At 41.9% G+C, this 23,419-nt stretch overlaps 1 long non-coding RNA gene across 2 annotated transcripts; it reads right to left on the bottom strand.

The window, feature by feature from the left end:
* Window positions 1-392: 392 nt before the first annotated feature.
* On the bottom strand, window positions 393-21,710 carry LOC306924481. Of its 2 annotated transcripts, none has more exons than XR_013790163.1 (5): window positions 21,649-21,710; window positions 5,795-5,920; window positions 5,524-5,694; window positions 4,822-4,953; window positions 393-3,145 (listed from the first exon to the last, which is right to left on the bottom strand). It is a non-coding gene; the product is annotated as an uncharacterized lncRNA (long non-coding RNA). The 2 variants fall into 2 exon arrangements; XR_013790164.1 differs by lacking the exon at window positions 21,649-21,710 and adding an exon at window positions 6,018-6,124.
* Between the last annotated feature and the right edge of the window lie 1,709 nt (window positions 21,711-23,419).

Raw genomic sequence — 23,419 nt, 5'->3', positions numbered from 1 at the left:
AATTATTTTCAAAAAAAAAAAAAAAAAAAAAGATTTTTTTTTAAATTTTATTTTCACGATTTTTCAAAAATAGCAGACCTACAAGCTCGTAGCGCGCCACTCGGTGGCGCGCTATGAGCTTGTAGATCTGCTATTTTTCAATAGCTAAATTATAACAATGCTTAAAACACCAAAAGGGGTTCCCGCCCAAAATGGTTTAAGGTTATTGTAGCAGTCAATTTATATTGGGGGTCGGGAGGGGGCGGGGGTCCCGAGACATTGCCAAAGCATTTCCGGGGGTCCCCGGCCAAAAACGTTGAGAACCCCTGCTGTAAAGGACATTTCTATATTAAGGTGAAATGGAAAATAGGCATAATAGCATGACAATGCAATAAGAAAACATGGGCTACATGAGAAGAATGTTTATTAAAAATAATTGATGATTGTTTACACAGCACTGAAAGAGCAAACAACCACCATCTCTGTCCCACGTTATTCTGTCCTAATTTCACAGTACAGAGATCGGCTACTTTGTGATCAAATATAGATACTGTATACATGGTCACCTCACTTGGACCTGTTACCTTATTGGTAGTAACTCGCCATAATACCAAAGAAGAAGCCATGAACAACTCTTTTTCTGAAGGTAAAGTTTATTCTACTTGTTTTAGCTGTTTTGCCATCTTCTTCATAATAATATTGGTCTTTTACATTTTAACATTTGGAAACGGCCTTAAATGGTGCAGAGGAAGCATGTAGGAATGCTAGCTAGTCTGCTGCTAGTCTAGCCTGCTACTGTTTATCTGTCTGTACCTTGTTGGGTTCTTGTTCTTGTTCTTTTTTGAGTGGTGCAACCACTCCAAGGAACAGCAATGTCCGTGTTCAACTATGTTCATGACTATGTTTGTGTGTGACTATGTTTGTGTGTGACCAGTACCAATGTGTACCAAAAGTGGCGCTGTTGTGCCAGAAACGGAGCGAGAGATGGTGCTGCACTGTTAGCCTGGCTAATAAGCCAGACTAATATCACACAACACTGTCGCGGTATATTAGTCTGGGCTGGCTCCACTTGGATTTCATTTCCCGGGGGGCGGGTTCAAACATTTTCTCTTTGACGCAATTGGTCAGAGTTACTGTCAGTCAAAGGTCTCAAGCATTGAACGTCACTGTACCAAAGCCCGCCCATATTGCATACCGTGTCCCGATTGGCCCGACCTGTTCTCGGTTGTAGGAAAGAGGCGTGCTACTGAGCCTCGCCAGACCCTAATCCGCTGGCAGGCAATTTTTTTTTTGCCAACGGCTGATTCGGTCTGGTTTAGTAACCAGGCTACTGCACTGTTGCCTGCTAATGAGAGAGAGGGGGGGGGGGGGAGGGGGGGGGGGGTGTACATCAGCTGTAACCACCCATGTTTTAACATCCCTGTGAAATGTCATGTTTACATGCATGCCGTTTTGAAATGGTTAATGATAGACAAGTAAGCTATTTAATGTATTAATTTATGGCAGAGCTAAAGCATGACCTGAATGATAAAAACAACATGAAGCAGCATCACGTTGCCTATGCACACGCACTTTCTATGGCCAACGCATAGCACTTTAAGGCCTCACTCACACCTATACATCTAGCATACAACAATGTTGCATGGTAGATGTAAACAAGTTGTAAGTGTCATGGCCGCCCCAATGCATTTCCAATGGAAGTCACATGGTTTGACACAACATTTGTTTGATGCTGTTGTACGGCTTTCGGCTGTGTTTCGACTGCCCCCCTCCCCCTCATACAACACGTTTGTCTCTTCAAACCACGTGACTCCCATTGGAAATGAATTGCGAGCTTGCAACAGTCAACAAGTCTCATGCATCAGCTATAACCTTCTGTTGTGACAGTGTGAGTGAAGCCTAACACCTGCACTTGAATGGTTTTGTGCACTTTTGTACTTTGGTATCTGCTATGTGAACTGTTTTATTTGTACTGTTTCATTGTTTAATGTACTGTCTATGCTGCAACCCAATTTGCCCTTCGGGGACACTAAATAAACTTGAACCTTGAACCTTGATGTTGAATAATTTCATAACCTACTAACCTAATGGACCAGTAGTAGGGTCCATTTGGTTACATTTGCAAGCAGCAGCATAACCATTTGTAGCATGACCTGAATGAGAAAAACAACATGTAGCAGCAATTTGGGGGTCCTTAAAAGGACAACTTTAGTTTTTTTCAACCAAGGTTCATGTTTTAGGTTGTTATTAGAGAAAGTAAAAGATGAGCGTTAATTTTTCTTCATTTACTGCTTTCTTTCAATTTAGGGATTTTAGTGGTTTTTGACAGGGGGGCGGGGGCATTCGAGCATGGGGCTAAATATGTATTTCTTTACAAAATATTATGGCGATTTCTTTTTTTATTATTTACTATAGTCCTAATATACCCCAGGAAATTACATCTGGCCACGGAAGATCACAGGATCTACTGAATGTGAAGGTAGCCTACTGGGGGGAAGCCACACTGTGTCATAGGCTCAATATGTCAGTTTGACACATTCAGTAAATCTTGTGATATTTTGTGGCCAGATGTAATTTCTTGGGGTTTAGTAGGACTATAGTAAATAATAAAAAATAAATCGCTATAACATTTTGTAAAAACATATTTAGCCCCATGCTCGAATGCCCCCGCCCCACTGTAAAAAACAGCTAAAATCCCTAAAACGAAAGAAAGCAGCAAATGAAAAAAAAAAGATAACACTCATCTTTTAGTTTCTCTAATAACATCCTAAAACATGAACCTTGGTTGAAAAAAACTAAAGTTGTCCATTAACATGAAAAAGGTGCATGTTGAAAACCCTACTGTATTATTAAACTATCAAAGTGCAGAGCAGAAGCGTCAGAGGAAAGATACTCAGGATGTGTGTGCTCAGCAGAGGGATGGTGCTGCTGGCGATAAGAGGGGGCGGAGAGGGCTGAAACCCTATGGGGAGCAGCAGGGGGTCATTAGGGTTCAGCTTGGAGAAGTTCCCATTGCAGTAGTCATGGTTGCAGCATGTCGGTCCGTCTATGAACGTGGTTATCGTGATCAGAGGGCTGAAGTACGTGATGTGGAGGAATGTACCCTTGCACCAATCACTGGTGGTACAGCCGTTATTCCGCTGGATCCTCCCGTTCGGCGTTATGACTACACACATTATCACGGACGCACGCACGCATGCACGCACACACGCACACACACACACACACACACACACACACACACACACACACACACAAAGATTGTTTGACATTAGCACAGTTATTATGCAAGCTTTACTTTACACATTGCCCTTTTGATGGTTGTGCGTTATGTTTGGTACAAGTACATTTTGATGCCAATACTTTTGCACCTTTACTCAATCATACTTAAGCTAAGAACATGACAGTGGAATATCTATGAAACTATGCATATACACTATATAGTGCTATGTCTACATAAAATGCTATCTAAGTTACGCCTGTAAGGTCTTCGGGGATAGGGCAAGTGCTACGGTCCAAGATGGAGTCTGAAGAGGTGGGTTTTCAGACTACGGTGGAAGATTGGGAGTGAGAATAGATTTTAAAGCATGTTGCTTGGCTGCACTTAGTAACGTACGCATATACAAATACTCATGCAGATAACGTACGCATATACAAATACTCATGCAGATAACGTACGCATATACAAATACTCATGCAGATAACGTACGCATATGCAAATACTCATGCAGATAACGTACGCATATACAAATACTCATGCAGATAACGTACGCATATACAAATACTCATACAGATAACGTACGCATATGCAAATACTCATGCAGATAACGTACGCATATACAAATACTCATGCAGATAACGTACGCATATGCAAATACTCATGCAGATAACGTACGCATATACAAATACTCATGCAGATAACGTACGCACATACAAATACTCATGCAGATAACGTACGCATATGCAAATACTCATGCAGATAACGTACGCATATGCAAATACTCATGCAGATAACGTACGCATATACAAATACTCATGCAGATAACGTACGCATATACAAATACTCATGCAGATAACGTACACATATACAAATACTCATGCAGATAACGTACGCATATACAAATACTCGTGCAGATAACGTACGCATATACAAATACTCGTGCAGATAACGTACGCATATACAAATACTCATGCAGATAACGTACGCATATGCAAATACTCGTGCAGATAACGTACGCATATACAAATACTCATGCAGATAACGTACGCACATACAAATACTCATGCAGATAACGTACGCACATGCAAATACTCATGCAGATAACGTACACATATACAAATACTCATGCAGATAACGTACGCATATACAAATACTCATGCAGATAACGTACGCATATGCAAATACTCGTGCAGATAACGTACGCACATACAAATACTCATGCAGATAACGTACGCATATGCAAATACTCATGCAGATAACCAGTGGCGTGCACAGATAGACACTAGGGGGTGCTAGAGCACCCCCTGCCCTTTTGGCAATGTGCCCTTTTGAAAAAAGACCTACAAGCTCGTAGCGCGCCACTCGGTGGCGCGCTATGAGCTTGTAGATCTGCTATTTTTCAATAGCTAAAGCATAACATAATGCTAACACCAAAAGGGGTTCCCGCCCAAAATGGATTAAGGCAACCGGCCGGTTCCACGCGCTGCACAAGGTGCCCTTTTTTAACTTGAGCACCTGCCCCTCTAAATGTCTGTGCACGCCACTGCAGATAACGTACGCATATGCAAATACTCATGCAGATATCATATCTGGTACAAAAAGCCTAAAATGTTAGGACTCACGTGTTGCGTTTACACACACGTTCCTCTTTCCTCGGCACCACATTATTCTGTCGCATCTCGCAAGGTCAAAAGGTCCATGGCAGCTGATGCACCTCAAACCGTTGAAACGAAGATTCCGGAGATCCTCAGGAACTGAAATGAAAACGGCAAAATAAAACATACATATAGTTTAGCATATTTCATTTCATTTCATAGTGAGCTTGACTTTAATTGCAAGTTTAGATCAGTGATTGCCTGACAGTTGGTAGGCTATGTGGACTGCGTTTTTGAGGTGAATAATAATTATTGGCAAACAGTGTTTTTCAAAAGCTTAAAACTTATTTAAAGATCAAAATAATGTGTCCTACAGTCCTACTCTACTTTGACATTATGTTTGAGTGAGAACACAGCATAATCGTCTAAAATTATGTTTAGTCAGAAATGGACTAAATCCTATAGGTTTAACAATTAACCTAAACTGTGTTGCATGATTTAAATCAAATCCCAATTTGATCAAACAAAATGTAATTATTAAAAAGCTAAGATGAACATGAATTAAAAGTGGAATCTACCCATAGACCCACTTTTAATACAATTTACTGATCACAAATTAAAACATTATTGTTATGGACATATGAGAAATTTACAAAACACGTTTTTTTTTTAATACTAAACCAATTAGAATGATGAAATATGTAATAGTATTGCAACTATTTTACGTACGGTCATATGTCTTATTGTTACAGCCCGATGTATTGCAACATATCCCCGAACTTGCGGCATCTCCTTGACCCATGTTTGCGAGGAGAGGCTTGAACTCTTCATCAATTTTATGGGCTCCACACCTTTTGACTCGCGTACAATGCTTTCGGATACTCCTCGGACCCGCCGTTGCTATGAAAGAAATACAAAAATAAAACCAAAATAATTATCTTGAAGGAAACGTATTGTTTGAAGTAAATAAGTAGCAGAAAGAAAGAAAGTTGTACGTTACACGTCAGACTTGAAGTGATGCAGACGGCATCGTCGTCGGTGCAGTTCTTTAGCACCGTGATGGTGCATTGAACGTCTGTGAAATCGACGCACGTCCAACACTGCAGGTCTGTGACTATAGCTTCAGCTGAATTAAGGAAAATATAGAGAGATTCATTATACCGGTGGTTCCCAAACCTTTTCATGTCAAGGACCCCCACATTGACACGAATTAACCTACGGACCCTGTTCAGCAAAGTTCATCACAGCCCCAGCATTGTAGACCACCACTGTAATAGCACCACACTGACGAGGGAAAATAAATGTAGACACAGCTCAGATTCACAGCTCCACACAGGACACTGTCCTCACAGCAAGTGAGGCTTTTTATTGAACACATGACACACCCATAATCACATACACGCCCACCGCAGGTGGCACTGATCAGTGTTCAATTACGCATAAACATGCATCAAAACAATAATAGTTTGCCTCTGTACATAATAAAAGATACAATTAAGAGCACTTCTTAACAGACCCCATTTGAAAAGATATGCCAGGGACCCCCCCAATAAGATTGTTTTTTACGGCTCTAGCAGAGATTCTCAACCCGTTTAATTGCAAGGACCAGTGGCGTGCACAGATAGACACCAGGTGGTGCTAGATCACCTGCCCTTTGCCCTCTGGACAGCAATGTGCCCCTTAAAAACCAACAAAAAAAAACAGTATGTGGACCATGGTGACATTGATCAATTCTTGATAAAAAAGCATCGAAGATATTTAGGGCCCCAAAATCTATAAATCTCATGCTATTAAGGCAACCGGCCGGTTCCACATGCTGCACAAGGTGCCCTTATTCACTTGAGACAATTTACAATTTAGGCATTTAGCAGACGCTCTTAATCCAGAGCGATTTACATTAAGCAATAACAAAAGCATGGCATACATCACATATATAAAAAGTAGTTATCATGAATCATGCGTAAACTAAGAACGTAACCGTGGAGTATCTATGTAAACTATACATACTATACTTGAGCACCTGCCCCTCTAAATGTCTGTGCACGCCACTATCAAGGACCCCCAGTTTGACATGGATTAGGCTACAGACCCCCATTTAATGGCATTTTTAATCTCTGGGACCCCCAATTTATATGTTTTAATAATTTAACTCAGAGTGACGGGTCCATTTGGTTCCATCATTTGTACACTACAGAGCCATAAGGGTCCATTTGGTTCCAAACTATCATTTAGCTGGGGACCCCATGGAACTCCCTCAAGGACTCCTGGGGGTCCCCGGACCCCACTTTGGAAACCACTGCGTTTATGTGACCGTTTCTGACCGAGGCTAAGTCATTGATTTCTTTTTTTAATTTTTAGTTTTTTTTATATCATACTATAATTCTGACAATGTCTGTCTGAATGTGTGTCACTGACTGCCGTATCTCCTCACTGCCTGCACCAATCAGTATCACTCCCACTTTTCACACAGGCATTGACCATAATAATATGGAGGTCTTAACAAAGCCCTTTTTCCAATTTAACAAATTATACATTAATAATGAATTTATTAGTGAATTACTTTCACAACGGGTAAGGGCTAGTCATATGAAAGCAGGGAATTATGGCTTATAGTATATAGAGTAATGTCTTGCAGAGAAACAGCGAGTTGAGAAAACAGGCTTGAAAGGTTCACTTCTGTGGACTCCAACATTACACCTAGCTACATGTTTAAGCATTTATTTCATATTTACATGTCGATTTCAGCTCTAACATTTGTTTCAGACATGCTCTGTATGTGAAGAGTCTGCCTGTGCTATTAACTCATTTTGGATTAAAAAGATAATAAAATATAATCAGTTTTTCTCCTCTCCTGAACAGTTAGTCTTGCCGCCATGACTCTCTCTGTATGAAAAAGAACATTATGTACATGACATTATAAATCCATGAAAGATATTATATATAGGCTACACCAGAACCTGCTCATTTTGATTGGCTAGGAATGTCTTAGGGTTGACGACATGACGACAAAGTACAGCAACTTGCAATGGGCCTGGTCTACAAGACTCGCTACAACACCAAGATACCCATGTACCTGTCTACATATACTTCCTGTCTGTCTAAATACTTCCTTTACTGTCAACAAAGTCGACACTCGCAACACCAGAGGGAGTTCAACAAACCATGTGCAACCCAGATTTGGCTCAAATGAGATTAAACAAATTTTGCTCCTATGCCACTACAATGTGAAACACCCTATAGGCCTACAACAGCCGTTAAGAAATGTGAATCCCTAGACTCCTTCAAAATCACTCTCAAAGAGCACTTACAGGCGGCTGCAATTCCAAACTGGAGTATGGACTAAAAAAAAGAATTAATATATATTTTTTATTTTTATTTTTGTAAGAGTAAGAGTAAAGAGAGCCTACTCTGCTGTCCAGCAGTCCAAATATTATTAAATTCAATTTCAGAATGGTAGACCTGAGGCCTACCATACCAGGCCTCAAGCCTGAGGCCTATACCAGGCCTGAGGCCTACCATTGCGTGGCACATCTATGCACGAAATGTCTATGTTCACAGGCTTCTGTGTGCGGCCTAGAGGAGCAACTGAGCATGTGCAGAACCACTTCTTACACCATGGTGTAAGAAGTGTTGTTTGGGAAACCCAGCCCTTGTCTATATATTTCTATACTATACACATTTTCAATTTTTTTCCTAACCATGTATTTGATTATTTTGTTTTCATAGTAGTGTATATTTGTATTTCTTTACATATAATTCTGCGGGTCCTTGACATGAAAAAAGTTGAGAACCACTGACATTTACAGGTTTTTCAGAAAACCGACATGATTTGAGCTGGCTCCAGTGTGGCAACCAATATTCCAAACCTCTGTAGACACACACAATTCCCCTGTCTTGGAAAACCTCACACATAAAATCACTACCCAAAATCCAATGTCCAAAAGAACATGAGGATTATAGACACATAGCTCTCACTTCAGTGATTATGAAATCACTTGAAAGAATACAGTTACATCTTGTTAGTTTAACCAAAGAAAAATTCGACCCCAGTCAGTTTGCCTATAAAAAGGGTTGCGGTACAGAGGATGCGGTTGTGACACTGGTCCGCTTAATTACAAAACACCTAGATAAGTCAAATAAGAATCATGCGAGGGTACTATTCTTAGACTTTTCTTCAGCTTTCAGTAAAATACAGTCCGATATACTATTGTCAAAAATGGTACAGTTGGAACTGAATCCATACTTAATTCACTGGTATGCTTCTTTTCTTACTAACAGAGTACAGAGGGTGAAAGTGAACACAACCCTCTCCTCAGCATTAACTACCAATGTTGGTGCTCCCCAGGGGTGTTTGAGCTCGGCTGTACTTTTCACCCTTTATACTGACAGCTGTCGTATTGAGGAATGCCTGTCTGAATGTCGCACTGACACACCAGACCAATACATTCTAAAATGTCTCTCCTAGATAGTTCCAGTGATCCTGGACTGCACCAACACAGTAAATAAGGTGGTTGAATGGAGTGATAACAACGCTCTCATCATTAACACAACAAAGACAGAAGAGATAGTTTTTGGTACACCAGAGATACACAGATCCCCCATTACTATTCATGGTGAACCGATCAACCAGGTATGTTCGTACAAATACAGAGGAGTAGTAATAGACCATCTGTTGTCATGAACATTTGTTCAAAGATTGTTGGACAACCACTTCAGAAACTTTATACATCCACGTATGATAACAGCATCCTAAGGTTAGCAAGGAATACCACCTCTAATACTAAGCATGTGTTGTATAGAGAATATAGGTTGCTACCTTCAGGAAGGAGATATGGTGTACCAGCATAAAATAAGGTCAGACTAAAGAGGTCCTTTGTCCACCAGTCGACCTTGAGGCTTAATCAGGAGTTGTAGTAGCCACAGGGTAATCTAAGCGGTGGATATTGCTCTTGTCTTCATGTCTTTATGTATGTAAATTGTCTTGTTCTTTGTATTATGTCAAATGTGTGTATATGTGTTCTGCATACTTGGCTGCTGGGTCGCAAGAGACATTTCAGTGTGAACTGACAATAAAGTACTATATCATATCATATCATATATCATTTAGAAGACATTTTTGTAGAATCTGGTTTCAGGGCTATTTAAGTGCAGTGATAATTTTGACAGCTAATTCAGATTTAATCTCAGTCTTCGTCTTTTGAATAACAATAACACACAATTTAGTTTTAGACCTATTTTAGTCATCTTATTCTAGTCTTAATCAGCTAAATATCAAAATTAAGATTTTGATATTTAGTCTAGTCTTAGTCAGCTAAATATCTAAATCAAGACTAAGACTAGAATAAGACTAGTCTTATTCTTAAGACTAGTGTTCTATAGTTTAGTCCTATAGTTTAGTCATCTGAAATTCTTTAGTCTAGTCTTAGTCGACTAAATATCGAAATCTTTTAGTCTTAGTCAACAAAAGTAACACTGTAATGTGGTTAAAATGTAGTACCTACTTGCAGCATAAGTAGTTATTAAATTTGTCCAATTTTAGTCTCGAGTAAATGTAAAAACAAATGAACGAAAGTGTCAGATGTCAGATGTTAGGCTGAGGTCTCGACTGAATGTGAGTTGCAGTGTTGAGAACTCCACAAGCTGGCCTGTTCTGACATCCTAACACTCCATATTTGGGCATGGCTGACACAGACATAACATCTGGGTGGGGCATGCATTTCCAACTTGCATCATTCCAAGTAGGCCAGTGCCCAACGGGCACCGCCGTAGAGGCCCCACGGGCACCTCTCTAGTGGATATAATATCAATACTAGGGATGTCCCGATCACGTTTCTTTTGCTCCCGATCCGATTCCGGTCATTTGTCCGATCACGTGATCGGATCGGGACATCCCTACAAAATACATTTTAGTCGACCAAATCAACTATAGATTTAGTCGACTAAAACTAGACCAACGCTAAAACATTTCAGATGACTGAGATGTGACTAAAACTAAATGGAAATCTCATTCCAAAGACTAAAACTTCTATAAACATTAGCTGTCAAAATCAACACTATAGCGAGTTTGACTTGCCTGCATAGAGGATGCTCCATGTTACACACACAGTCCAAATCAGCTTCATGGTGGTGAGTAATGATGAGAAAATGTGTGTGAGTGTGGCCTTAAATACCGTCAGCTAATGGCCTTAAATACCATCAGCTAATGGGGCTTGTACTGGTGAGGAAATATTGTTACGTGTTTGGAGAAAAAACACTGGACTTTTTCCAAAGACAACCGAGTACAAATTGTTGTCATTTTGCTTAGGTGTTTGGAGACAAAACACTGGACTTTTTCCAAAGACAACTTTGGAAAAAAACAAAACAGGTGGTAAAAAGTACTCAAATGTTTTACTTACAATTTAGGCATTTAGCAGACGCTCTTAATCCAGAGCGATTTACATTAAGCAAGAACAAAAAAAGGAAGGCAATACATCACATACAAAGAAGTAGTTATGTTTTTTGTTTTTTTTTATCCCACGATTTTGTAACCCATCTTTTCACCCAGTGTCAATTATCTAATGTAATCGTGGGAGCTACACTTCTTCTGCCAACCTGGGGAGGCAGCGGGCTGACCTCATGCTTCCTTCTATGCATGAGGAGTCCAAGCTGCTTCTTTTCACCTGACAGGGGGGAATTTCCCCGGCCGGACGTAGCTCGTGGAAGGAATACGTTATTCCGACCACAAATCGAAGAACGACTGACATAGAAACATAGCTTTTTCAGAAAACTGTCAGGATGTAGAAGACAATTTTAGAATCTGATCTCAGGTCTAAATGGGTTAAAGTCAAACATGCAAACTCCAAATACAGATGATGTTTGGTGTCCTGGACATGAAATAGTTTGAGAACCACTGACATAGAAACAGGTTTTTCAGAAAACTGTCGTGATTTAGAAGACATTTTGTAGAATCTGGTCTCAGGTCTAAATGGGTCAGTTTGACTTGGACTCTCCTCCCCCACCGAGTAGACTCGAGTCACTACAATGCAATGAAATGAATGTATAGGGCCAGGGCATAGGGTTATTCTGGTTGCCATTTTCCTTGCCTACCAGACCAGTAGTCTACTAGGCTATAGGGTACATTTTCCAGCCTCACTGTGGAGACATTATACATTGTAGATATAAAATAATTAAATAAACACTGTATGGTTTGGGTGTCAGATGTCAAAATCACTTGATACCCTAACTTGTCCATTCCACCACGGGCCGTCAGAATTATGCTTCCATTGTAGCCTCGCAGTCCGGCGTCGACTGTCAGAGATATCAAATAATTAAATACACGCTGTATGGTTTCTTTGATTTGGGTGTCAAATGACAATAACATAACATTCAGCAACATTGCCAAACACATGTATGCTCTGCTCTCTACCTGTCCTCAAACGAGCATGACTTACTTACTTTACTCGTTTATTTAGTCGGTGTATAGGCTATTGATGAACATTACATTAAAAATGCAGTGTAAATATACCAGATTTAGCAAAACATGCTAATTTCCATCTGCAGTCCCCAGACATCAAACATCAAACAATACAAACAGGACTGACATAAAGGAGATAGCATACAAATACCTAGTACATTTCAAACGTAATAAGACTAGTAAGAATAAAACATAAGAAAAGATTAAACTATTATTAGGGTTTTATGGCCAGTACATTTTGACTGAAGGTAGAAGTGACAGTGTAATCAAAATAATAATGGTCAGATCGCAGACAGACAGATTGTTGATTTACTGCGGAGAGAACACGTTTGACTGATCACTCGTCACTCTCGTGGTGATTTCCACCCTATCCTTGGTATGGCATAATATGTCCACATGTCTTCTCGTCAAGTAAGGTGTAAACATTGAGAACTGTTTTGACGTGAGGGGAGGGGATGGTTCCCCTCACCCGAACATTTTCTAACGGCAAATAATAATACCAACGTCGATCCAGAGCCATAGAGTAGAAGAGTTGTGCCAAGTCAAAGATAGGAGAGATGGAAGATGGTGTAGCCTACAGCAGTGACAGTAGGCTATACACACCAGTGTCTCTGACAAGCAAACTTACGAACTACTGACTGGCAGCCAAGTAGCCTAGCATCCTACTAGCCTACGTGTAGGCAGGAAGATGGCTCCCAAATAAGCCGAAATCCTACCGAACGTGTCACTACGAGCTCCCCCTATTATACGTACAAGTAAGACGCGTAAACGCGGGAAGCGAACAAAGCTGTTGTGGCAGTCTGACACACACACACACACACACACACACACACACACACACACACACACACACACACACACACACACACACACACACACACACACACACACACACACACACACACACACACACACACACACACACACACACACACACAGACCTCTGTATCGTTCCAATTTCAGTTGCCCTCTGGTGGCGGGCGGGTGGTGTTACAGCGTGACACACACAGCGTGACACACACACACTTGTGGGTTGAATTAATTTTCAAAAAGGCTAAATCGGTATTAGTGGGCACCGTCTACAGACCGCCTGACCAACATGGGTTCTATGATATACTTGAGGGGTGCTTAGCTGAGGAGGAATGTGTAGAGAAAATCCTGATTGGCGACTACAACACAGACATGCAACGTAAGGAAGCACCTGTGTTTAAGTCATTCAGTAAGTTCTGTGATCTACATAGTGTCAGTCAGCTAATTACCCAACCCACTAGAGTGTGCAATTCTACTCAAACTGTCATTGATCTCATTCTGTCCTCGGACAAATCCAGAATCTCCAAGAAAGGGGTTATTGTATGTGGGCTTAGTGATCATTTTATGATATTCTGTACCCGCAAAATACAAAAACTTAAGACCGGCTGCCACAAAACAGTCATATCAAGGGACCTCAAAACCTACTCTAGTGAGGTTTTTAACCAAGTATTGGAGAGTCTGGATTGGTCCGATGAGCTTAAAAGCACACTTGTCGAAGAAGCTTGGCTTGGCTTCAAAACCAAATTTACATCAGTACTGAACAACATGGCTCCTTTGAGAACCACCAGGGGCAAAACCCGCTCGGAACCATGGATGAATTCGGACATACTGGCTGCAATGAAAGCCAGAGACAAAAAATGCTCTGAATTTCTAAAATGCAAGTCAAAGCAAGCCAAGCGCTTCGACAGTGTTCGCCAAGCTCGTTTGAACAACCTAAATACCCAACGAATCAAGCTAAGAAACAATGTAACTGCCATGACCAAATCAGCTAAAAGTAACTTCATTAATGATAAAGCTCAGGAAAACAAAAACAATCCTCATGAGCTCTGGAAGCTACTAAACAATCAACTAGGCTATGGTCAGAAACTAAAAACCAGATTTTCAAACATAAACATCAAATCGGACAACACTCTCATCACTGACAACCTTGATGTGGCCAACTACTTGAATATCTTCTTTACAAACATAGCAACAACTCTGGTTAACAAACTGCCCTCCCACTCTGGGCTCTTTGGTGTAGAGCACATTACAACCTTCTACAGAAACCTAGGTGTTTGTAAAGACGATTTTAAACTAGTTATGGTAACAACTGATGAGGTAATTAAGAAACTGAGTGCCCTCCAACCCCACAAGGCCACAGGCCATGACAACATTCCCTCCAAATTTCTCAGAGACTCAGCCATCTCTATAGCTCCAATCATCACCCACATAGTAAACCTCTCCATCAAACAGGGACAGGTCCCCCAAGATTTCAAACTGGCCAAAGTAACCCCCTTGCACAAGAAAGGGAGTAAATTAGACCCCGGCAACTACCGCCCTATTTCTATTCTTAGTTCCATCTCGAAAGTGATGGAAAAAATAGTCTATGAACAGGTTGAAAAGTATCTTGCCACTAATAAATTATTGTACGAGTTCCAATCTGGCTTCAGAACATCCCACTCCACTGACACATGCCTTCTCTATTTGAGCGACCACATCAAACAAGAGGTGGACGCTGGCAAATACTGCGGCATGGTCATGCTGGACCTCCAAAAGGCTTTTGACACCGTGAACCACTCCATACTGGTTAACAAGCTAAAAGCAATTGGTTTCGATAGCACATCAGTGAGCTGGATGCAATCCTACCTGGAGGGGAGAGAACAGATGGTGGAAGTGAACGGAACACTGTCCCCCCCCCTCCCAGTGAGCTGTGGCGTTCCACAAGGAAGCATACTAGGACCTCTACTGTTCCTAATATATGTAAACGACATGACTTCAGCTTGTGACTGCAACTTGTTCCTGTTCGCAGATGACTCAGCACTGCTGGTCTCGGACAGGGACAAACTGCAGGTTGAAAATGCCCTCAGCTCTGAACTCGGTAGAATCTGCACCTGGCTCGCTGATAACAAACTATCTTTACACCTGGGAAAAACTGAATCCATTCTCTTTGGCTCTATTAGTAATCTCAGCAAGGCAAATGGCTTCTTGGTTAGAGTGGGTGACAATGTTATCACACGTAAAGATGAAATTACCTACCTAGGTTCCATCCTGGAGGCTAATCTTTCCGGTGATAAAATGGCCACCAACGTAATCAAAAAAGTCAACCATAGAACAAGATTCCTCTACAGGATCTCCTCACTGGTCAACAAAAACACCTTGAAGACCTTAACAGGAGCCCTTGTACAGGGTTTCTTTGACTATGCATGCACCTCCTGGTACCACAGCACCTCAAAGGCCCTTAAAACCAGGCTCCAGACTTCCCAAAACAAACTGGTCAGGCTCCTACTTGATCTAGCCCCCCGAACCCACCTCACCCCTGCCCACTTCGACAGGCTGGAATGGCTTAGGGTCGACGACAGAGTACAGCATCTTGCAATGGGTCTGGTCCACAAGATTCGATACACCACCAAGATACCCATGTACCTGTCTAGATACTTCCTTAATGTTAACGAAGTCCACACCCACAACACCAGAGGGAGTGCAACGAACCATGTACAACCCAGATTCGGCACAAACAAGGGACTAAATTATTTTCGCTCCTATGCCACCAAAATGTGGAACACCCTACCAACTGTCATTAAGACATGCGAATCCCTTGACTCCTTCAAAACCGCTCTCAAAGGGCACCTACGGATGGCTGCAATTCGAAACTGGCCCCCGTAAAATCTGAATCCCCCCCCACCGCCCCCCCCTTTTTCCCCTCACTGTATATATTTCTTTTCCCTTTTTACCTCCTTTATGATGAATTCCTGTCCTGTCTATAGAAGTGTCTATTTGTACGTCTCTAAATGTTTTGATGATTTGAACATGGTGGACCCTATTGGAAACAAGTGTAATGCTTAATTGGGTCGTCCACTCACAGTTAACAGCCTTTGTATTGAGTTTGTGCTTGAAATGTACTGTAATTCTGCAAACTGTTAATAAATTCTTCAATCAATCAATCAATCAAACACACACACAGACACACAGACAGTTTTGGCCAGCTTCTATAGTTAGTGCTCACTTCGTTCGCAATCACTTCGTTCGCAATTATACCCCATACAATGAGGAGCCCATTCACATTGACACTCAGATGGATGGAGCCCGCACACCATATTAGGTACAATAAAAGCCCATTCACATCAACATTAACAGAGAGCTATCTTCTTAAGTAACGGAGTGGAGCTAACGCGCCTGCCTGCTCTTGCCGTGTTTTCTATACTAGAATTTTTTAGCCATTTCCTTACTATTTTGAAAAACATTTTTGAACTATTTTATTATCTTTTTAAAAATAGTAAAATATGGCAAATAAGTTTAGGGATAAGGAAGGGTAAGGAGTGGACCAAGATAGGGTCCCACCTGCAGTGGACCAAGGAGTGGACCAAGATAGGGCCCCACCTGCAGTGGACCAAGGAGTGGACCAAGATAGGGCCCCACCTGCACTGGACCAAGGAGTGGACCAAGATAGGGCCCCACCTGCAGTGGACCAAGGAGTGGACCAAGATAGGGCCCCACCTGCAGTGGACCAAGCCAAGGAGTGGACCAAGATAGGGCCCCACCTGCAGTGGCAATGACATTGACCAAACCTACTATACGGTGGACAGTTATATTTTTTGTATTTTTTTGAGTGGTTATAAATAATAATGTTTCCCAAGCTTTTAAATGTCAAGGACCGTCATTGAAATGCATCAACTCCTCTTTGAAGTGGTGTGGGAAATGTCACATCTGTGACAAAAGCCAAGACAAACAATGTCACATTCTTTGGACAATCACAACCATTCTGTACAGAACTAGCCTGGGCACCATTCCATTTCGGGCTCATGAACCGGTCGGGAGTGGATGATATCTCTACGTCATGTTGTAGTATTGTTTTGTAGTGTAATCTTCCGGAACTTCCTTTTCCCTCAAACCGATTTTTCTCAATAAAAGCTACAGACTACGAGAGCTTTTATTGTTATTCTTCCGGTTTGAGGGAAAAGGAAGTTCCGTTTGATTGTTCCTGCCTGATGACTACAAAACAATACTACAACATGACGTAACGATATCATCCGCTCCCGACCGGATCATACGGCACTTTTGGAACAGAGACCAGGCTTTCCTCTGAGGTGGAAAGCCTGGTGAGGCGAGGTTAGTACAGTACAAACACGGCGAGTGGGACAATCTAGGACATGATCACGTCCATTAAATATGACAAAACCGTTTTATATGGAGAATTCCCATTGGTAGATTAACCAATTTAGGACTGAGGCCAGATACTACAAAATGTCTGGTAAATCAGTTTTGTGAAAAACCTCATGTTTCCATGTCACTGGTGCACAAACTATTTCATGTCAAGTTGCCCCAGAATTATATGCATTTGGCCGCCGACCCCCATCTGAAAATATGTTGTTCCAGGGTCCCCCCCCCCCCCCCCAGAAGCAAAGATTAGAGTTAAAAACGTTCGCTCTGAAAGAACATATTATTCAAAGATTTGTGCCACATTTTCACGATTTTCAAAAATAGCTAAAGTATAACATAATGCTTAAAAACACCAAAAGGGGTTCCCGTCCTGAATGCTATAAAAGGTGTGCGGTGTGTGTGTGTGTGTGTGTGTGTGCGTGCGTGCGTGCGTGCGTGCGTGTCACGTGCCCTTACAGTCTGGCGTTGATTTGACAAAGTCGCCTTCCAAAACAAACTATAGGAAATAAAAATAAATAAATAAATAAAAATAGGAATGAGAGAGACGTGTAGTGATGTGAGAAGGTTACAGCACATGAAAACATTACATCACATGATAGGCCCTAACGCAGTGATGTGGGAAAAGGCCCTAACGCAGTGATGTGGGAAAAGGGCCCTAACGCATGTGATGTGGGAAAAGGCCCTAACACAGTGATGTGGGAAAAGGCCCTAACACAGTGATGTGGGAAAAGGGCCCTAACACAGTGATGTGGGAAAAGGGCCCTAACGCATGTGATGTGGGAAAAGGGCCCTAACGCAGTGATGTGGGAAAAGGGCCCTAACGCATGTGATGTGGGAAAAGGCCCTAACGCAGTGATGTGGGAAAAGGCCCTAACACAGTGATGTGGGAAAAGGGCCCTAACACAGTGATGTGGGAAAAGGGCCCTAACGCAGTGATGTGGGAAAAGGGCCCTAACGCAGTGATGTGGGAAAAGGCCCTAACGCAGTGATGTGGGAAAAGGGCCCTAACGCAGTGATGTGGGAAAAGGCCCTAACGCAGTGATGTGGGAAAAGGCCCTAACGCAGTGATGTGGGAAAAGGCCCTAACGCAGTGATGTGGGAAAAGGCCCTAACGCAGTGATGTGGGAAAAGGCCCTAACGCATGTGATGTGGGAAAAGGCCCTAACGCATGTGATGTGGGAAAAGGCCCTAACGCAGTGATGTGGGAAAAGGCCCTAACGCAGTGATGTGGGAAAAGGCCCTAACGCAGTGATGTGGGAAAAGGCCCTAACGCAGTGATGTGGGAAAAGGCCCTAACGCAGTGATGTGGGAAAAGGGCCCTAACGCAGTGATGTGGGAAAAGGCCCTAACGCAGTGATGTGGGAAAAGGCCCTAACGCAGTGATGTGGGAAAAGGGCCCTAACGCAGTGATGTGGGAAAAGGCCCTAACGCAGTGATGTGGGAAAAGGGCCCTAACGCAGTGATGTGGGAAAAGGCCCTAACGCAGTGATGTGGGAAAAGGGCCCTAACGCAGTGATGTGGGAAAAGGCCCTAACGCAGTGATGTGGGAAAAGGCCCTAACGCAGTGATGTGGGAAAAGGCCCTAACGCAGTGATGTGGGAAAAGGGCCCTAACGCAGTGATGTGGGAAAAGGGCCCTAACGCAGTGATGTGGGAAAAGGGCCTAACGCAGTGATGTGGGAAAAGGTCCTAACGCAGTGATGTGGGAAAAGGCCCTAACGCAGTGATGTGGGAAAAGGGCCCTAACGCAGTGATGTGGGAAAAGGGCCTAACGCAGTGGTGTGGGAAAGGCCCCAACGCAGTGATGTGGGAAAAGGCCCTAACGCAGTGATGTGGGAAAAGGCCCTAACGCAGTGATGTGGGAAAAGGCCCTAACGCAGTGATGTGGGAAAAGGGCCCTAACGCAGTGATGTGGGGAAAGGCCCTAACGCAGTGATGTGGGGAAAGGCCCTAACACAGTGATGTGGGAAAAGGCCCTAACGCAGTGATGTGGGAAAAGGCCCTAACGCAGTGATGTGGGGAAAGGCCCTAACGCAGTGATGTGGGAAAAGGCCCTAACGCAGTGATGTGGGAAAAGGCCCTAACGCAGTGATGTGGGGAAAGGCCCTAACGCAGTGATGTGGGAAAAGGCCCTAACGCAGTGATGTGGGAAAGGGCCCTAACGCAGTGATGTGGGAAAAGGCCCTAACGCAGTGATGTGGGAAAAGGGTTAGAGAGCAGTGTTGGGTAATGTGCATTACGTAACGATATATTACGTAATAAATAACGCATTTTATAATACATTACTTAACAAAAAATCTGTAATATATTATCAAAATCATTCTGCATTATTAATACTTTCTGTTTGTCTGTCTCACTGTCCACAGTCTGTCTCCTGTGTTAACTGTCCATTAGCTGCCAATAAAGTTTGCGGACCGCTATAGTCTACGCAATACATAATTTATAATAATTATGCTAAATATTTAATTGGTAAATTTGAGCATTTATTTAAAAAAAAGTAATATGTAATAATAGTAATATGAATGTATTACTCTTGCTCAGACAGTAATATGTAATACAATATATTATACTTAAAAAATAAGGTAATAAGTAATATTCCAAATATAAAGTAATGCACCCAACACTGTTTGTGTATGTGAAAACATCCAACATGGACAGACTGTATAATCCTAATTTCAACAGCACTAGTGACCACGCAAGTTTGTTTCAATGAATAAAGGTGACTTTGCAATATACTGTAGGAATATGAAACATGGTCTTCCACGAGGTTCAGTAGGACTAACTCAGGGTTGCCCAAAAGGTAGATCGTGATCTACCAATAGATCAGGAATGGGCAACTGGCGGCCCGGGGGCCACATGCGGCCCCCACCTTCACTTAATGCGGCCCGCATGTTAATATCAGAATACTGATATAGTAGGCTATTGATTTCAGCTGTTACAATTCCAAACCCGCTTTAATTACTTCATGACTAGTATTAAATTACTAGTTGACTAGTATTAAAATGTTATTGTCTTTTTGTGTCCAATGTATAGTTGGAATGTTAAGTTAACATAACAATAACTAAATGCATTTGAAATTCAATAAAAATGTTACTTTAGTTTTCAATTCAAATATAGCAAAAATAGCTGATCTACAAGCTCAAAACGTGTCGCATTGCGACGCGTTTTGAGCTTGTACATCGGCTATTTTTGCTACGACAGTAATATGCACTGTGGTCCTCTGGAGTGAGTGTGGAAATATAGTGGCCCTCTCCATCGTCAAAGTTGCACACCCCTGCAGTAGATCAAAGGCTGTGCAGGTATAGACCACATGACATGGTCCTAAAATATATAATGTTTGGCATCTTCCACATGAATTGAGTACCACAGACGAAAAACAGTCTAAGTCCAAATTTCCTTCTGACCCTCCACGAAAAGGCCTCGTTGTCCTGACCCCTTATCTATCATTTATACATTATGGATCAACAGTGTGGACTTAGACTGTTATTCGTCTGTGGCATAAGGTGACTTGATTGATTGACATCAAAATAGTCTGTCAGCTTAAAGGGACACTTCACCCTTTTTTCAAAAAGAATACATGTTAATTATTAAAAGATTTAGAACACTTTCCTGGGGGTCTTTGTGTGTGTAATATGTGGTTTTAGATATTTTAGATTTTAGCAGTGAGTGTCTCTGATGTCATGGACACTGGGCTCACTTACTTCCTGGTTGGACTACATCAAGGTTAATTATATAAGGTTAGGAAGCGAAAACCGTACGGTGGACTCCATGTTGCTCGCTGTAAGGAAATAAACATGCGCAATTGAGACCAAGGAAACTGAACGCGGAAGTGTTGGCTGCATATAGCCCATTTGTCAGTTGTATTCAATGTACTTTGTGAAATGTGTCATATAATCAGGGGTGCACACAAGCGGTACGCCAGTGCGCATGCGTCGTCAAAATTAATTCTGCGCTGTCAATTAAGCGCCGGGAAGCGCCCATCCCGTATGGGATTATATGATATAATCCCATACGGGATGGGCCAAAGTGGCATGACACGAAAATAAATATGTCATTCATTCATTCATTCATATAGAAACAGGTTTTTCAGAAAACTGTCATGATTTAGAAGACATTTTGTAGAATCTGGTCTCAGGTCTAAATGGGTCAATGCATACTGTACATATCTGTACAAATGCAAACAACATGAAACATAAAATATCCTGCCATCATAGAATCAACAATCAAATTACTCACAGACATTGCTTTTAGCCCAAGAGAAGACACAAACAGCAGTACACTGGAGCTGAAGACATTTGACTGACTGACTGACTGAGCACAGCTGAAATATATGTTGTATCTAATTGCAAGCACAAGACAAACATGAAAATAAGTAACCCTGGGGTACCACAGGATGGTGCTGTTTCACAGAATAATTAAACATGACCACTACACTGTGGCCCCTTTTCCACCGGTTGGTTCCCAATGGGAACCGGTCCATGAGCCAGAGCTCCAAAGATTGGAACGTTAATTATGAATTGAGTGTGCAAAACCATACCTATATTAGATTGTCATCACCATGAAACTTCCCCAATTGAGTACTTAAACAAAGACAATGATTTATTGTATTACAAACTTTACATTTTTAAATATGCAAATGAGGCATTGTGTAGGTAAATGTGCAAAATAATCGAAAATATGAAAAAGCTACTACTGTGGAAGGGTTATCATGTATTAATTTACTTGTATTGATCCTATAAACAATTTAATATTGGTCTAGTTGTTCCCACCGATTTTGGAACTCTGGCTCATGGACTAAGAACCAAAAATAACTGAACCGGTTCCCACTGGGAACCAACCGGTGGAAAGGGGGTCTGTGGGGGAAGAACAGGCACAACTAGAAAAAGTGCCCTTCTGGGCACAGGTCTCCACCAGGAGGATAGGAGTGTGTGTGATGTTTGGAAAAATGTTTAGGAGTAATATAAACATGTTTGTTTGTTTGTTTGTTTGTTTGTTTTTTGCAACAATTTTCTTCATTTTGTTGAGGAAATGCAGAGCCAGATCACTCATAGCATCTTAGCCAATCAGTGTAGAATCTGAGAAATCCAACAGACTCGTCTTGATCACATGACTACAGAGATCATGTGCACCGATTTGCGTGAGATTTGGATGAAATCTGTGCGACTAACATAAACAATGTGTTTTGCAGAAATCGGCCTCATGGTGGCGCTATAACCAGCAGATGTGGAGGGATGCAGGGACAATATTTTTCCATGGCCTCTAGGGAGTGTGCATACATAAGTTGTATACCTATAGATGTTATAGGTAAAAACAGGAATTGCCCTGTTATAGCGCCACCATGAGGCTGATTTGGAAAGAAATGAGTGGCATGTCGTCCTCGGCCTAGTGGAAATGTGTGTGTATAATTTCACGGAAATTGCACTGGTAACGGACGGACAGAAGGACAGACGGACACACACACGCACACACACACGGACGGAGTGCAAAACATCTTGATTCATATCAACATTAACAGAGAGCTGTCTGGCGCTTATAGACAGCTATCTTCTTAAGTAACGGAGTGGAGCTAACGCGCCTGCCTGCTCTTGCCGTGTTTTCTGTACCTATATGAAATGAGAGAAATCTAAGGCTTTTCAGCCATTTCCTTTTTTTTTTTAAGATGGTTTTTTTGCGGCTTACGCCTTTTATTGGTTTTTGAAGGGACAGCCAGTAGGCTGACAGGAAACGGGAGAGAGATGGGGGAAGACATGCAGTAAAGGCTGTGTTGGGCTCGGGAGTCGAACCCGCGGCACACTGCGACTGGATTACCAGTCGGGTGCCCAGGCGGTTACGCCACCGCCTGGGCCCATTTCCTTACTATTTTGTAAAACATTTAAATAGTTCAAATAGCCGAAATACAAGCTCACAACTAGTCCATGTACTGTAGATCGGCTAGTTGGACTATTTTATTATCTTTTTAAAAATAGTAAAATATGGCAAATAAGGAAGGGTAAGGAGTGGACCAAGA

This window comes from Electrona antarctica, assembly GCF_951216825.1.
Source record: "Electrona antarctica genome assembly, chromosome: 6".
In the NCBI taxonomy this organism is placed as follows: Eukaryota; Metazoa; Chordata; class Actinopteri; order Myctophiformes; family Myctophidae; genus Electrona; species Electrona antarctica.
This window is presented reverse-complemented; position numbering and strand designations above follow the sequence as displayed.